This window comes from Euphorbia lathyris, chromosome 3, assembly GCF_963576675.1.
Source record: "Euphorbia lathyris chromosome 3, ddEupLath1.1, whole genome shotgun sequence".
NCBI lineage: Eukaryota > Viridiplantae > Streptophyta > Magnoliopsida > Malpighiales > Euphorbiaceae > Euphorbia > Euphorbia lathyris.
The window spans coordinates 101,708,561-101,722,020 of record NC_088912.1 but is presented as its reverse complement, the minus strand read 5'-3'; the positions used below and the strand labels follow the sequence as shown (position 1 = coordinate 101,722,020).

Here is a 13,460-nt window from a genome sequence, read left to right as displayed (position 1 = left end):
TTTTAAAAATAAATCAATCATGGGGCAACTTATAACTGAGTTCCGTAATTATGTATTTTGCCAACATCAAAATGGCGGAGTTTGTTGAAACACCTTTCCACAAGATTTTGATTTGACAAAATCATCCATGATTAAGAGGCAATTAAATTTAAATGCTTTGATTTAATTGTACTAATGTGTTTGTTCAAGATTGAGTGCAAGAATATATATATAAAGTAAGACAGGACAGAAGTCAGCATAAGCAAAGCTGAGTGGAACGGAACTCAGCATGACATAATGGAAGCCAAATGGAGTAGAACTCCGTATCAGAAGTTTTAGTCTAAGATGCCAGAACGAAGCTGACTAAAACAAAAGACTTCTTCAGCAGCGTATAAACAGAACGGAGCTAACCACGAAGAAACTCAGTATAGAAGTTGAACATTCGAGGATAACGAATGAAGCTGAGTCACAGTCAGGACATCATGAAGGATCCGTTCACTAAAGGACAAAGTCTGCCAATCTTCTGCACCAATAATTGGAACCTCGAAGACACACAAAAGACTAATTCCAAGAGACATGGGTCATTGGATTATTGGTAAAAGACAACTGGCACAAAAAGACAAGCCAGACGCAAGAAGACAAACCTGACGCCTGAAGAAATCAGAGAAAGGGAATGGCGGAACAGTCTGAAGCTGACCAGAAATTGTTCCCCAAAAGAGCCGTTTTGGTATTAACGGTAACAACAATTTAAAGGATCCAAATCTGCAATTTCCTTCTATAAAAGGACAATGAAGAACCTTGGATCATCACAAAAACATCAAGAGAAAAATACAAGGAGAGAAAATCTTGAAAGCACTCAAATACAAAAAGATCTTACACCAACTTTTCCATTCTCTGTGTAAATGCTAGATTGATTGTTGTGTAATCATCTAAAGTGTTCTTTAGCATAAAAAGAACAAGTTTGTGATCAATAGGAATATTGAGAGTGTTAAGCTGAGTGCTTGGTTGTAAACATTCAGTGGTAGAGAAATCTAGGTGCTGGGTTGTAGCACTTAGTAGGAGTTGAGTAGACGAATAGAGGAAGGTACTCTTGCATATTCAACTGCCTTGTAATTAGTTTGTGCTCTACCGTTAAAGAGCTCAGTATTGGATTCAAAAAGCCCGGAGGACTCTGGGGACTGGACGTAGGCAGAGAGGCCGAACCAGGATAAGTGATACTGAGTAATCTCTGAACTCTCTCTTATATTGCATGTGTTGTTTGCTATATTTACTCAGCATATATATTGCCTAAGCCGACCTTGAGTAAATAAGTGGTGCTGAGTTAGAATCTGACCTCCAAGAGTGTCAATTCTCAACTCACAAGAAAACAATTTTAGTCAACATCTGACTAAAGCTGTCTTGAAACATATCTCACCAAGCTGACCAAAAGCTGAGTTAATAAACTCTCAAAATAACTTCCAGTCAGCTTAATTAAAACGCGAAAAAGTTATATTAGTTCCTAACCCCCCTTGGAACTAATTACCAGGGACCAACAGTTAAGACAACTTGTTTTTGAACAATAGGTATATCTGACACACACTAGTTCCTCTCTATTTTTATCTCTCCCGTGCTTCTCACTAAACAACGTTAACTTAAGTATCATAAACAATCTTAACTTAAGTATCATAACGGAGATGTTGAATACACGACCCTACTCTAAGAGCATCTCTAATGCTTCATACCCTCAACCGCTCAATACACACGACAAATCAAAGCACATTATCATTGTGGGACCCATCCAATAAACATCATTTTATTAAACTATCTTTTCAATGGTTAAACTTTACAATCACTTAATCATATAAGAGTCACCAATTAATTAAACTCTATATCGATATACTATTTTAAAAAGTACATAAAATAAATAAATGTAAACGCTAACAAAAAAGGCTCAATCAACCACTCAATAGAGAGTTTAATAGAGATATATATTGAGTGATGATCATGATACTCATTGTACATGCTTTAACACTATTATTTTACCGAATTAAAGGTTAATTTCGCTTTTGAAGTTGACAGTCAGGCCCAGTTTAGCCCACAACAAACTTTAATTAGCAACTCAACCCTGAGGTTAGTAATATTTACAAACTAGCACAAATACAATCAATCAATTTCTTTAATTTTTATTTTACAAGTTAACTTCAAGCACTTCATCAAGAAATTTACATGTTAACTAAAAAGTTTCCACTTCTTTGATGTTTGAAAAAAAATAAAACCATTTTCTTAATTTTTTTTTGGTAGGAAGGGAAAGGAAAACAAAACAAAATAAAAAACCTAACCCGGGATCAGTCTAGGAAGGCTGACCCCAACCATATCCTCAAGAAGAGTAGACAAAAGAAAAGAAGGAGGAACAGAAAGGGTAGAAACACCTAACATCCCCCCATGCCCAACAGTAGCCAAGCGATCCGCCACGCGGTTTTGCTCCCTGTAAATATGGGAGAAACTAAGAACTTCAAAGGTAGGACGGAGCCTCAAAATAGCTTTGATAAGATTCCGACTGCTCATGCAAAGGGCCTGGCAATCAGAGATCCTGTTGATAGCCACCAAATTATCAGATTCCACCAAAAGCCTCTTAATACCCATGCGAGTGGCCAGTTTAATTCCTGACAGAATACCCCAGAGCTCTGCAGAAAAGGACGAGCCCATCCCCAAGTTGTGAGTAAACCCAGCCAGCCAAGCGCCACTAGCATCCGAAGAACTCCTCCAGCAGAAATTCTATCATCACTAAGGCAGGAGCCATCCGTATTCAGCTTCACAATCCCTTCTTCAGGCCTATTCCAACCAATCAAATGGACCATTTTTTCCGGGGAAGGTCTAACAAGGGGCTCCCCTTCAAAGCTATCTAAAATAACCGAGAGCTTTTTTGAGAAGTAACCAAGTAAGTCAGGGATAGGGGTAATCTTCTCAGCAAATAACTCTTCATTCCTCCATTTCCAAATTTGGTGACAGATAATAGCGAAGAAAATGTCACCATGATCCATATTGGCTAATAACTTCCCACTTGCTCCCTTTGAGAACCAGTCAACTTCAGCATGAGCCATAAAGGATGGGAGGAAGTGGATAGGAAAAACCTTACTCCAAATCACTCTGCTTTTGGGGCAGTCCCTAAGAGCATGTCACAAGGTTTCAACATGGCCACTGCACCTACTGCAAGCGCCCGAATCCGCCAAGTGCCTTCTATGTCTTTTCGCATTAGTGAGCAACCTGTCCTTTACTCCCAGCCATAGGAAACTCCTAATACGGTAAGGGATTTTAAGGCCCCAGATATACTTCCAGATATCCAAGGGAGGCTCGTCCCTGAAAGGGAGAAAGGCTTCATAGGCCGATTTACAGGAATAAGTGCCATTGTTGGTCAGGGCCCAACAATGCTTGTCCTTATCTTCCTCATGATTGCTAATTTTGATTCCTCTTATTTTCAAGAGAATATCCAGGTTAAAGAATGTATCAAATTTTGACCAGATCCAGTCACCTTCAGAGTTCACCACATCAGCAATTTTCCAGCATAGGGTGTAATCCGGAAGGGGGGAGTTACACACTTCTATAAGTGGTTTGTCACCAATCCACGTATCATACCAGAAACTGATGGATTGACCATTTCCCACCTCCAGGCCAACTCCAGTGCAGAACTCTGCAAACACAGCATTAAGCCCTTTCCAGAGGAAGGAACAATTAACAACTCTCTCCTTAGGGCCACCAAAAACTTTATCTTTCCGATACTTACCACAGAGTAGACGAACCCAAAGAGAGGAAGGGCATTGCCACATCCTCCAGAGAAGCTTCATCAAGAGGACCTTGTTATTATCTTTTGCTTGTCTGATGCCAAGGCCCCCTTTGCTCTTAGCTTGGCAGACCTCCTTCCAAGGAACCAGGTGAACCTTCCTCCCACTCCCAGATTCACCCCAAAGGAAATGCCGGTTGATTTTGTCAAGATCTTTGAGAACCGGATCAGGGAGCCTACAGGCTTGCATAATGTGGTTTGGAGCCGCACAATTGACAGACTGGATTAAGGTAAGACGACCAGCAAGCGAAAGGGAGTTGGCTTTCCAACTAGCACACAAACCATTGGCTTTATCCAGGGTATCTTTAAAAGAAGCTTTAGAGACTCTGTCACTATGAAGAGGAACCCCAAGATACTTACCCAAGGACTGAGTAAGGGGAATACCGGACAGATTGCTAAGTCTTCTGCTCAGGTTAATATTCATGTTCTTAGAGAAAAGCATCCGAGACTTCTGGATATTAATCTTCTGGCCAGAAGCCGTACAGAAGCAATTAAGAATATCCATCACCACACTAATTTGATCCTCAGACCCTTCAACGAAAAGCATCACATCATCAGCAAAGAATAAGTGGGTGATAGGAGGGCAATGTTTATTAATGGAGACAGGGTGGAGAAGACCCTTGCTAACCGCCTCCTGGATCAGGTGAGACAATCTTTCTATGGCAATAACAAACATGAAGGGGCTCATCGGATCACCTTGGCGAATCCCCCTGGAGGGAGTAAACTCTTCAGACATATCTCCATCAATCATAACCTAGAAAGTAGGAGAAGAAATGCAGTTCTCAATTAACTTCCTCCAGGATTTAGGGATACCAGCTTTAAGCAGACTATCCAACAAAAAGCTCCAGTTCAAGCGATCATAGGCTTTCTCTAAGTCCAGTTTGAGAGCCACAATCCCTTTCCTACCTTTCTTTATCTTCATGGAATGGACCATCTCCTAGGCAATAACGACATTGTCCATTATTTGCCTGCCCGGAACAAAACTCCCTTGATTTTGGCTAATAATATCCGGGAGTATACGCCGGATTCTATTAGCCACAATCTTGGTGATAGCTTTGTAAAGCACATTGCAAAGACTGATAGGCCTTAACTGAAGAAAGGAGGAAGGCTTATCAACTTTCAGGATCAGAACTAGGAGGGTTTTATTAACCAGCCTAATATCTTTAGAGCCACCAAAAACACCTAACACAAAGTTGTAAATACCTTCTTTCACAATGTCCCAGTGTTTATGGTAGAAACTAGCAGGAATACCATCAATCCCTGGAGCCTTAGTGGATCCGATACTGGAGAAAGCCCGATCGATTTCTTTCAGGTCAATAGGCTGGAAAGCTTCCTTAATAACTTCCTCCCCTAATCTGGGAAAGGAGATTCCAGAGTGGGCACACATTAAGTCCACAACATCCTCTTTAAAGAGGTCTTTGTAGAACTCGAGGGCAGCCCGCCGGATATCTTCTTCCTCAAAAATCCAAACACCATTAGAATCTTTAATGGCATCGATCATGTTCCTCTGTCTCCTGATAATCATCGAAAGGTGGAAAAACTTGGTATTACTTAATTAATTCATTGATGTGGTCACTCTATTAAATCATTGACACAAAATGCAATGAATTCTAATTGTGATTATCGACAATTTTAAGTAATTTTTTTTATAGTTTAAGTCAAACACCTTTTAGCTGGATTCTCTCCAAAAGTTTCCACTTCTTTATACGTTCCAAAGAAGTAAAATCATTTTCTTAATTAATTTCTTGATATGATCACTCAATCAAATCATTAAGAGAAAATGCAATAAATTCTAATTATGATTATTAATATTTTTAAGAATTTTTTTTATAGTTTGTCTGATTTCTCTGTTCGAAACTCACCAGGTACCGTTTAGGTGGATCCTCTCCTAAAGTTTCCACTTCCTTGCACGTTTCAAAGAAGTAAAACCATTTTCTTAATTAACTCCTTGATGTTATCACTCTATCAAATCATTGAGACAAAATGCAGTAAATTTTATCAACAATTTTAACCAATTTGTTTATAGTTTGTCTGATTTCTCGCTACGAGACTCATCAGGTACGCTTTAAATAAATCATCTCCTAAAGTTTCCACTTCCTTGCACGTTTCAAAAAAGTAAAATCATTTTTTTAATTAATTCATTGATATGAATACTCTACCAAATCATTGACATAAAATGCAATGAATTCTAATTATGATTATCAACATTTTTAAGCAATTTTTTTTATAGTTTGTCCGATTTCTCCGTTCGAGACTTGCCAGACACCTTTAGGTGGATCATCTCCCAAAATATGTACTTCCTTGCACGTTTCAAATAAGTAAAACCATTTTCTTAATTAATTCCTTGATGTGATCACTTTATATAATCATTAACACGAAATGCAATGACTTCTAAGTTGTGATTATCAACAATTTTAAGAAGTTTTTTTTATAGTTTATCTGATTTATCGGTTCGAGACTCGTCAGACCACCTTCTAGATGGTTCTTCTTCCAAAGTTTCCATTTCCTTACACGTTTCAAATAAGTAAAACCATTTGCCTAATTAATTCCTTGATGTGATTACTCTACCAAATTATTGTCACAAAATGCAATAAATTCTAATTATGATTATCAACATTTTTTAGCAATTCTTTTTATAGTTTGTCTGATTTTTTGGTTGAGGTTCGTCGGATACCTTTTAGGTGGATCATCTCCTAAAATTTCTACTTCCTTGCACATTTCAAAGAGCTAAAACCATTTTCTTAATTACTCTATCAAATCATTGACACAAAATGCAATGAATTTTTATATTAAGTTCATCATTTTAAAGCATTTTTTATAGTTTGTCTGATTTCTCGGTTCGAGAGTCGCCAAGTACCCTTTAGGTGGATCCTCTCCCAAAGTTTCCACTTCCTTGCACCTTTCAAAGAAGCAAAACCATTTTCTTAATTAATTCGTTGATGTGATCACTCTATCAAATCATTGACACAAAATGCAACGAATTCTAATTGTGATTATCAACATTTTTAAGCAATTTTTTTTATAGTTTATCTGATTTCTCGGTATGAGTCAGGTACCCTTTAGGTGGATCATCTCTCAAAGTTTCCACTTCCTTGCACGTTTCGAAGAAGTAAAATCATTTTCTTAATTAATTACTTGATATGATCACTCTATCAAATCATTAAGACAAAATACAATGAATTCTAATTATGAGTATCAACATTTTTAAGCAATTTTTTTTTATAGTTTGTCTGATTTCTCGGTTTAAGACCAATTAGATAGATCCTCTTTAAAGTTTTCACTTCCTTACACGTTTCAAAGAAGTAAAACTATTTTCTTAATTAATTCCTTGATATGGTCACTCTACCAAATCATTTTTAATTAATTCCTTGATATAGTCGCCCTACCAAATCATTCACCCAAAATGCAATGAATTCCAATTATGATTATCAACATTTTTAACCAAAAAAAAAAAAATCCCATTAGCAAAATCCTAATTAATTAATCATTTTCAAATGGCTTGATACATTAATTGCCCCTCAGCTACAAAAAGCTTGATTATTTATCTAAACTTGTATAGTATCTCATTAACCACGTTAGCGATATTTTCGAAATATGCTAATTTCAACATTGTCACGTGTGGTTAGGGTGCGGGCGTGCCAGAGAAATTATTTCTCAATTATGAAAGACGGTTAAGTTTGTGAAATTGTGCGCCGAAAACATGAATTTTAATCGAAGCGATTGGCGAGGGACGCAAGGATTGAAAAAGTCTCTCTTGGGTCTCTAGCGCCGTTATAAAAACTTTGTTAGATTAATTATTTTTATTTAAGCTAAGCATATAAACGGAAGACGAGTAAAATAAAGAAATTAAAAGTGCGAAATTAACACGAGATTTGGTGAAAAAATTGGTATTTTATTGACATGAATCAAGGTTTGAATGCATATGTTCAAAGTAAGCATTAAAAATGAAATGAATTACAATTGAAAAATCTCTATACTAAACATATAGATAATCAATTGAATTGGGGGAAAAACAAATCAATACAAAGAATTGAAATGCAATAAAAATAAATTAAAATTCAACGACAAACTCGGAGCCACAATAGCTATCTCGGCTGGACGTTGAACTTTTATGTCGGCTTGAAGTCTTCGGAGCACCGCGGTCGGTTGGTACGAGCGGAATTGATTTTTAAAATTTCTGACTTGTGGTAGGCAAAAATGGGGCAGATTTGACCTTCAACTTCGGAGGGATCATATGAATGCTTAAAAACACGGAATTTGATGAATAAACAGGCTAAATTTAACTTCGGGAAGTCAGAAATGAACTTCTATAAGGGATCTAAGGCTAAAACAGACTCTAAGTGGACGAAATTGAGTCTTGAAAACAATTGGACGAATCTGAAAAATTCTGGAAACAGACTAGCTAAAAGAATTTGGGTTATAAAGATTGGCTTGTAACTATAGTTTCTGGACATGGAATTGGGTTAATCAAAAGGCTAAATTTAATTTCAGGAAGTCAGGAACAAATTTGTTGAGGGGATTAAAGGCAAAAACAGAATTTAAATGGAGGAAATTGGGCTTGGCAAATAACTGGACGAATCTGGAAAAATTAATTTAAAAAGATAATGAATTGAAAACTTGAGACTTAGTAATTCTAAATTGATTTGAAAAACTTGAAAAGAGGCTATTAGAACTTGAATTAAAGCTAAAGAAAGCTGAAAGAAGGAATTAAAACTAGGAAAAATGAAGAACAAATAAGAACTAAGAACCTAGAATTAAGAACTAAGCATTGAAGCTTTGAGAGGGGTTTTGTGTGTTGAATGAGTGATTAATTATGAAGAATGAAGGGTCTATTTATAGCATTTTGAGATGACATTTTGAGTAATTAATCATCAACTAACCCTTATTTTTTTCTCTAATTTTGACCACTAACTTGCCACCTCACTAACTTCCTCAACCTCCACAAACCACCACTAACTTCCATGCCACATTACCCCACTACCTTGTGGTTAGAGAGACTTTTAAGGTTTGGGCCTAGGTGTGGGGATGGGCTAGGCTTCGTAGGTTAGCTCGTGGTTGTGTTCGAATGCATTTGGAGAAGTCGGATTGAATGAAACGGCTTCCGGACGAGGACTGGCCTCCAGGTCGCCGAGCTGACTGCCAGCTTGCTGAGCTAGAGGTTAGTATATATATAATTTTTTTAATTTATTTTTATTCTACTTGTTTTTATTATTTAGAAAAATGGAAACTATACCCTAAAATTAAATATAAGCTTTCTATATACATGAAAATAAAATTTATTTATTTTGGGCCAACAATTTGCATAAAGTGTCATAATTAAATCGCTAAATCTATAAAAACGTCACAAAGATGTACAAAACAGAAAGTTAATTTGTTTTAAAGATAGACGAAATGACAGAGAGCAGTTGCTGAGAGACGAAAAGACAGAGAGCAGTTGTAGAGGGACGAAAGGATGCTATGCAACTCCTAATATATAGAAACCAAACTGACTCTCAAACTTCTCAATCTCCATAAATATGTTCTAATCTCACGTAATCTCCTTGGGGAATCACAAACTAAAATCTTTCTTTGTTCTAATCTCTTTTTCTGTTCTAATCTCTATGTTTAGTTGTATTACAAAAATTCAAATAAACTTTGTAATTCCACTCGTTTTCAATAATAAACTATATGGTTTAAATATTTGTAAACAGGTACCATGTGTTACGTTCTGTTAGCAAACACAATCCAAACAGACTAACAGTGTTAAAAAAAAGTCAAAAGTCAAATGATAAAGAGTTATTTTTATCATTATATTTATTTATTTAATAAATTAATCCCCTTATTATCTAATTATTACAAACAAATTCCAAAACAAAAACAAAAAATCAAACTCACCATCACCTCTTTCTCCTCTTTAATCTATTTTCTTCCTCTTTCTAAACACACAAACTCTCAATCTCTACTTTGAAGGTTCATTTTTCTAAGAGTGTAATTAATTCTAAATTTGTCAAACTTTGGAGAATATCCAATTCACATTTTGGACACATATATTATGACCTTATTTAATAAAAAAATAGTGGATCTTTTATAATATATATGAGTTTATATTATACGTTACATGTATGAGATATCTTGACAATCATGTGCTTCTAATAATTTGAAGATGCTATCAAAGCTTCCAAATTTTTTTTTAAGAGAACTCAAAATATTTTTATGTTTTTTAGAGTTCTAATATATCTTTACTTTTTTATTGATTATTATATCAATTCAACCTTTTAAATTCAATGTTTATTAATTACAAATGTAATGATAATTAAATGTAAATGATAAAATAGTATCTTTACACCTACAAATGTAATTGGTACATCTAACTTACCTAAATTGTTTATACATTCTTTAAAAATGAATTATACAATTTATTGGATTTTGAAGAGTGATCATGCAAATTATTAACTAGTGGTTTATATATGGGTAAATAGTTTGTCTTGGAGATAAATATTCGGGTCAAATATTATTGGACCGATCATTTGAAGGATTAATTACATATAGATATTCTGTGGTTTCATCGATTTGTAGATGGATATTATGGTTTGTAAAATTTTATAAATGCAATCTTGTAGTTTGTAAAATTTTGCATTTGGATTCACTTTGTCAGAATTTGACCGATAATTACCTCGAAATGAACATTTTCAAGAGTTAAATGATATTTTAAGTAACTTTAATTCTTCAATTTTTTAGATTTGATGTCATTTATGTGTTGTTTTTTATGAGAGAAAATTAATGTTTAGAGAGAGAAACGTCCAAAAATAATGATTTTGAAAAATAAAAAATATTACTCTATAGTAAATATGATACTAAACAACTTTAATTTTTGAAAATTTTCATTTTGAGGTCGTTATCGGCCAAATTTGGCAAATTAAAAAATCATACAACAATTTGCAACCATAATATTGTGTTGCAAAAACAAATACCACAGATACACATCTTCAAATTGGATATACCACAAAATATGTAGATGAATTAACCCTAATTTGAATAAATAGGATTAAGATTATACGGATAATTAGAAGCTATAAATAATTAGCCATACCCGCTGTAACCCTATCCTAATTCATAATATAAGAGGAAAAGCTAATTGTAGTCTCCCTCTCCTCTCTATATGGGGCGCCTCCTCCTCCTCCATGTGTACTTAATTTATTGAATCATTGTTTCTTCTCTCGAATAATTTTATCTAAGAACTGTATGGTTGGTAATACGAGTTCATGATTCGATTTTTTCCACTGCAAAAACTCAACAATAATTTATATGCACTACAAAAGATAATTTGATAAACAATATTTTAATATTGGGATCTATTTGTAAATAACCCCTTCAATTTGCATTTTATATTTGTCAAATGTTTATTAATTATGAATATTAGGTTTTAGGGTTAATTTAAAAAAAAAAATCTTATGGTCATTAACTGACAAATTGAGAATGTCAATCCAAAAATCATACAGTCTTATTGTTGACAATAAAATAATCACATTCGTTCATCTGTAAATCAATGTAAGTACATGAGTTTTTTTTTTCATTAACCCTAGTTTTTATTATTTGTCTGGTTTCTGGTAATAAAAGATTAAACGAAAAAATATAAAAATAAATCTTGTAGTTTGGCCGAAGTTTGGAGGGTTATGTGTTTTTTTACAGTTTACAAATTCAGTCATTTCGTCAAAAATTATTGTTGTGACTATTTACCATAAAAGTGAGTGATTTGGAGCAATTAAAAAGACTGAATTTGTAATTCAAAGTACAACGCTGATTTTACTGATTAACTAAACTACAAATATTGTTTTGAGCGAAAATTTAACACACATATCCTTTAACCGCAATATTTTTAATGTTTATAAATATGCCTCAATATTTTTCATATTTATAAATATGCCTAAATATTTTTAATATTTATATTTTTCTCCACGTTTCCTATATTTTATAGAAATAACATTTCCCGTATCCGTATGCATATGGGAAACTGTATCCATCTCCGTGTCCGGGCAACATAGGATACTGTAATTACACTCGGTCTTCGGACACTCTTTTCCCTGCCTCAGTCACAGTCACTGCTAATACATGAATTCAAAGAAGCAAAAGCAAGAAACTCAGGATCATGTTCCAAAACATCCATGGTCTTCTCATCTAATGTCATCCATGCTTCAATTGCATTACTTCTCCCAACATCTTTCAGAATTATGAAATTTGAATTACAAGCACTATTTTTACTTGTCTCTCCAAAAATCCCAACCCAAACAGGTTTTCCATATCCAAAATCAATTTCACTAACACCCAATGTATGCCAACTAGAAAAGCAAAACACATCAGGATTTTCCATGGAAATTTCTCCAAGCCCATCAAGATATTCTAAAATGGCAATAGACCCTTTTTCACCTGTGAAACTCTTTAAATACTCACTGTTTACTTTTCCTACACCTTCCCTTACTAAACTCACCAATTCCTTCATCTCCGTATCCGTCTCATCGGGATTGTACCTCGCAATCCCGGACCAAACAAGGTTTCCAATGGCATATCTCGACATTCGTGGCTTCGTTAGTCTCCGAATATTCACAGCTTGAGACATAACAGAAGGCCTTGGAGAACCTGATATGCTTTCACAAGCTTTCATTGAACATTTCCATATAAAAGCACTTAAGGCCTCGACACGTGTCGCGTTCTTTACGTGTTCGCTGCTTCCTTTGGCTATCAGGGCGGATACTGCATTCTCGTTGAACACGAATCGCCTTGTCCTGAAGGCTTTTTTACTAAACCACAGGGTTTCCATCAATGATGTATAGCCAGAAGGCAATGATCTCTGCGGTGGAAACATGGACGAAGCCTCGAATAGATTAGGGTGTATGACTTTGTTATACGAACCCGAACCACACGAATTGGCTGCCCATGTTTTCATAAAAGCACTGCTTGTTATTCCATCATTGATTTTGTGTGAGAAACAAATGCCAAGTGCAATCCCGCCGCAGTTGAAGATATTCACTTGCACAGCTAGTAGTCCTAACTGGATTAAGTTGTTGTTCATAGAATGGTTGATATGGAAGGAACATGTTGAGCATTTCCATCCGAGGTTCTCGGATGAAATCAGACAAATGACCGTTTACTCGAGCTTCGAAAAAAGGAACACCCGCGTCGAATTCGTTGATAATAAGGTTGTTTTTCACTCTTCCTGATAAAGGGTAGTAGAGATTTAGAGTGTTGGAGAGTGACAATTTTAGTTGAGCTGTGATTTGGGTATTTTTCAGATGAAAGTTCTTAGTGTTGTAGAAGAGAATTAAAGGTGAATAAGATGTTGGTGTAATCTGGTCTAAAAGGCTGAGATTGAAAGGTTTCAGATTATGAACATGGGAAGAAAATGGTGTTATGCTTTCTACTGATACGACTGAAACTTCCATTTCTTTGTTGGATCTGAAACAAATATTTTATAAAAAACAAAATTACAATACATAAATTTACAACACACCGAGTAGCTTTTATATGCACTCAAAATTCATTTAAAAGGTTTAATACATCATTTGCATCCCATTAATTTTTTTTTTAATTTTTTTTTTTTTTTTGCAATTGATTGATTAATTTATTACATTTTATATAAATTTAAGGGCTAACTAAATATTTTATATAAAAGAAGCGGTATGAGAACACT

General features: G+C 35.0%; 1 pseudogene; it reads right to left on the bottom strand.

Annotated features, from left to right (window-relative positions):
* Window positions 1-11,646: 11,646 nt before the first annotated feature.
* Window positions 11,647-13,213, bottom strand: LOC136224469 (stemmadenine O-acetyltransferase-like; annotated as a pseudogene).
* Window positions 13,214-13,460: the final 247 nt, after the last annotated feature.